At 39.1% G+C, this 5000-nt stretch overlaps 1 protein-coding gene across 1 annotated transcript in view; it reads left to right on the top strand.

Annotated features, from left to right (window-relative positions):
* LOC135094216 (serine/threonine-protein kinase WNK1-like) overlaps positions 1-5000 on the top strand; it is a 134838-nt gene that overhangs the window by 14427 nt on the left and 115411 nt on the right. The window lies entirely within an intron of this gene.

Genomic DNA, 5000 nt, shown 5'->3' with positions numbered 1-5000 from the left:
GAGACCATTAACTTCTTTCTCAATACTGTTTCTCTCGTCACTAATGTAGAAATATTATTAATCTGTCTATAGAACTAAACAAAAAAAAAAAAAACTTAAAATCACTTTGCTCTCACCACGGCTGTTTTTTTTAAAGGCTATAGAGACGATTAGCTGGGTTTTCAAGTGTTTTCTCAGTTAATAATGTAGGAATCTTATTAATCTGTCTCTTGAACTGTAAAAAATCACCATTAAAAACACAAATGATTGGTTTTTCAAGTGTTTTCCCTGTTAATAACGTAGGAATCTTGATAATCTGTCACTTGAACTGTAAAAAACACCATTAAAAACACAAATGATTGGTTTTTCAAGTGTTTTCCCTGTTAATAATGTAGGAATCTTGATAATCTGTCACTTGAACTGTAAAAAACACCATTAAAAACACAAATGATTGGTTTTTCAAGTGTTTTCCCTGTTAATAATGTAGGAATCTTGTTAATCTGTCACTTGAACTGTAAAAAACACCATTAAAAACACAAATGATTGGTTTTTCAAGTGTTTTCCCTGTTAATAATGTAGGAATCTTGTTAATCTGTCACTTGAACTGTAAAAAACACCATTAAAAACACAAATGATTGGTTTTTCAACTGTTTTCCCTGTTAATAATGTAGGAATCTTATTAATCTGTCTCTTGAACTGTAAAAAACACCATTAAAAACACAAATGATTGGTTTTTCAAGTGTTTTCTCAGTTAATAATGTAGGAATCTTGTTAATCTGTCACTTGAACTGTAAAAAACATCTTTAAAAACACAAATGATTGGTTTTTCAAGTGTTTTCCCTGTTAATAATGTAGGAATCTTATTAATCTGTCTCTTGAACTGTAAAAAAACATCTTTAAAAACACAAATGATTGGTTTTTCAACTGTTTTCCCTGTTAATAATGTAGGAATCTTGATAATCTGTCACTTGAACTATAAAAAACACCATTAAAAACACAAATGATTGGTTTTTCAAGTGTTTTCCCTGTTAATAATGTAGGAATCTTGTTAATCTGTCACTTGAACTGTAAAAAAAACACCCTTAAAAACACAAACGATTAGCTGGGCTCTTAATACTCTTTCTCTTGCTGATGATGAAGAAATCTTGTTAATCTGTCACGAGAACTGAAAATCACCTTTAGAAACCGCGTCACTTTAATTTCATAGAGTCTTTTGCAAATAATGAAGGTGTGGCCCAGACGTGTTTACGAATGTGGTCCATAGTGCATTTAAATCTTTTGGTAAGAGAATCAGGGATGAAATGAATGAGATTTGTATTGATTTCATTGTTTTAGCAAGGCTTCTTATAATGTAGCCGAAAAAAAAAACAACGAGAAAAACAAGATTCACACATTTAGAAAGACCTTTAAAAACTTTAGAAAAATCGTAAAGAGAAAAGAGTAAAAAAACAAAGAAAGAAAATAGAGTAAAGGAAGGGAAAGCAAGAATTAAGAAATATTATCCAAACGTTTTGAAGGAAATAATAATAAGAAGAAGAAAAAAAAACGCTAAATTCACAGAGCAACAGAAAAGAAAGGAGAGAAAAATGTTCATGAACTTTAATTTCCCTTTCATGACATTAGACACATGGGAAAAAAAGATGAAGAAAAAAGGAAAAAAGAAAGGAGACCAGACATAGACACGCAGGGAAAAAGGGGAGGAAAAAAAGAAAAGGAAAGAAAGGAAAATAAAAGAAAAAGAAAATACAAACATACACAAGAAAAAAATAAAAGAAAGGAAGAAAATACATACATAAACAACATACAGGAAAAAAAGAAGGGGAGGAAAATAGAAGAAAGAAAGAAAATAAAGAAAGAAAATACCTAGAGGGCTGTGAAGTTAATGGATCCTGTTAAAAAAACGTACATTGTCAAGAAAAACGTTGTTGTTGAAACGTTTATGATAATACTTAAGTTAAACGTTAATTTCCCGTTTTCTGTTTTTTTCCTATATTTTTTTTTCCTTATCTTTCATTTCGTTTTCTTTCTCGTTCGTTCATTTTTTTCCTTTATCTTCGTTCTCTCTCTCTCTCTCTCTCTCTCTCTCTCTCTCTCTCTCTCTCTCTCTCTCTCTCTCTCTCTCTCTCTCTCTCTCTCGACTTCCTTCCATTTCACACGTTATAGCTTCTGGAAGGTCATCTCATTCTCTCTCTCTCTCTCTCTCTCTCTCTCTCTCTCTCTCTCTCTCTCTCTCTCTCTCTCTCTCTCTCTCTCTCTCTCTCTCCCCACCTAAATCTACATTACTTTTCTTCTTACATCTCCTCCTCCTCCTCCTCCTCCTCCTCCTCCTCCTCCTCCTCCTCCTCCTCCTCCTCCTCCTCCTCCTCCTCCTCCTCCTCCTCCTCAAGGACACAGGTGGTCAGTAATTATGCCACACCTGCCCAATATTACTCACTCACTCACTCGCTCACTCACTCACTCACTCACTCACTCACTCACTCACTCACTCTGTTAATTAGAAAATATTGGAAGTTGTACTGTTGTCAGGGAGAGAGAGAGAGAGAGAGAGAGAGAGAGAGAGAGAGAGAGAGAGAGAGAGAGAGAGAGAGAGAGAGAGAGAGAGAGAGAGAGAGAGAGAGAGAGAGAGAGTGGCTTAGTTACGTATCTTGTAGTTACACACACACACACACACACACACACACACACACACACACACACACACACACACACACACACACACACACACAAGCATATGGTGTATATACATACCTTCACACTTGTATTGACACACACACACACACACACACACACACACACACACACACACACACACACACACACACACACACACACACACACACATATACAAGGTAATTACTTTCTTTACATACCCTTGCTATATGTGTGTGTGTGTGTGTGTGTGTGTGTGTGTGTGTGTGTGTGTGTGTGTGTGTCCCCAGAAGGACGTATGTCCAGTACGTATTAGGCATCTTGCATTCCTTATGTGTGTGTACGTATGTATGTATGTATGTATGCATGTATGTGTGTATGAGTGTGTGTGTATACGTTCATAGGAATGGTCTTGTACGTATGAATATGTATGTGTGTGTGTGTGTGTGTGTGTGTGTGTGTGTGTGTCCAGAAAATTTGGGACGCGTTACACATTGACCCAGGGAGAGGGGAGGGGGAGGGAGGGGAGGGAGAGGAGAGGGGAGGGGCGAGAGGGGGATGGGGGAGAAGGGGTGAGGGAGAAGGGAGGATAAATTTGGTTTCCTCAAGGGCGAAAAAGGAAGGTTTTTTCCTTGTATATGTTTTTATTTGTTTGTTTATTTGTTTATTTGTTTGTTTATTTATTTATCTATTGTTTTATGTTTTTATTTACTTATTTATTTTTGTTTGTGTTATTTTCCCTTTAAATTCCGTTTCTTCTTCTTCTTCTTCTTCTTCCTCTTCTTCTTCTTCTTCTTCTTCTTCTTCTTCTTCTTCTTCTTCTTTGCCATTTTCTTCTTCCTCCACGTCACTTTCACAGTAATGATAATAATAATAATAATAATAATAATAATAATAATAATAATAATAATAATAATAATAATGTTTACCCTTATTGTGGAATTAATTGGTTATTGTAATTAATTATACACGGTGGTGGTGGTGGTTGTGGTATGTCTGACCCTCCTCCTCCTCCTCCTCCTCCTCCTCCTCCTCCTCCTCCTCCTCCTCCTCCTCCTCCTCCTCCTCCTCCTGGGTGTCTCTCACTTATCATTCATGTTAGATAGTATTTGAGGCCTCTTGGGGTGCTCTCTCTCTCTCTCTCTCTCTCTCTCTCTCTCTCTCTCTCTCTCTCTCTCTCTCTCTCTCTCTCTCTCTCTCTCTCTCTCTGATAGGTGTAAATATTTGAATGATTTCCTCTGAATATTCTCTCTCTCTCTCTCTCTCTCTCTCTCTCTCTCTCTCTCTCTCTCTCTCTCTCTCTCTCTCTCTCTCTCTCTCTCTCTCGTAAGCTGAAACGTTTTAAATTTCTCTGTTATTTTCTTTATTGGAGAGAAAGTGGAAGAGAAGGAGGAGGTGAAGAAGAAGGAAGAAGAGAAGAGGAAGAGAAGGAGAAGAGGTTAAGTTTAATCATTCTCTCTCTCTCTCTCTCTCTCTCTCTCTCTCTCTCTCTCTCTCTCTCTCTCTCTCTCTCTCTCTCTCTCTCTCTCTCTCTCTCTCTCTCTCTCTCTCTTGATTTATTCGTTTTTATGTTTTTTTTATGATTTATTTTACTACGTTGTGTAAAAGGAGGAGGAGGAGAAGAAGAAGAAGAGGAAGAAGAAGAAGGAGAAGGAGGAGGAGGAGGAGGAGGAGGAGGAGGAGGAGGAGGAGGTACACGTGCTTAGGCAATGGAGATTATACACGTGTTTTTATCTCCTCCTCCTCCTCCTCCTCCTCCTCCTCCTCCTCCTCCTCCTCCTCCTCCTCCTCCTCCTCCTTAAGATTACCTGTCCCTCCTCTTCCTCCTCTTCCCCTTCCCTCCCCTTCTCTCCTCTCCCCTAAACATGTACCAACGCCTCTCTCCCTCTCTTCCCTCCCCCTCCCTTAGCATCCTCTTCCCCCTCCCCCTCTATCTAACTGCCCTCCTCTCCCCACCTACCCATCTCTCCCTCTCTCTCTCTCTCCCTCTCACTCTCTCTCAAGACGGGGCAGTCAGTTGGTCATATTCAGTGGAGGTGACACGACGCTTCTCCTCCTCCTCCTCCTCCTCCTCCTCCTCCTCCTCCTCCTCCTCCTTCTCCTCCTTGAAGTGATTGGTATCTTGTTTTCCTTCTTCCTTTCTCTCTCTCTCTCTCTCTCTCTCTCTCTCTCTCTCTCTCTCTCTCTCTCTCTCTCTCTCTCTCTCTCTCTCTCTCTAAACGTACAATACCAATATTTCCGTGTGTACATATCCGTGGTGTGTGTGTGTGTGTGTGTGTGTGTGTGTGTGTGTGTGTGTGTGTGTGTGTGCGTGCTTATAAGTGTTTGTGTTTGCATCGGGAGAAATTTCTCTCTCTCTCTCTCTCTCTCTC

The sequence above is a fragment of the Scylla paramamosain genome, chromosome 45, assembly GCF_035594125.1.
Source record: "Scylla paramamosain isolate STU-SP2022 chromosome 45, ASM3559412v1, whole genome shotgun sequence".
NCBI lineage: Eukaryota > Metazoa > Arthropoda > Malacostraca > Decapoda > Portunidae > Scylla > Scylla paramamosain.
This window is presented reverse-complemented; position numbering and strand designations above follow the sequence as displayed.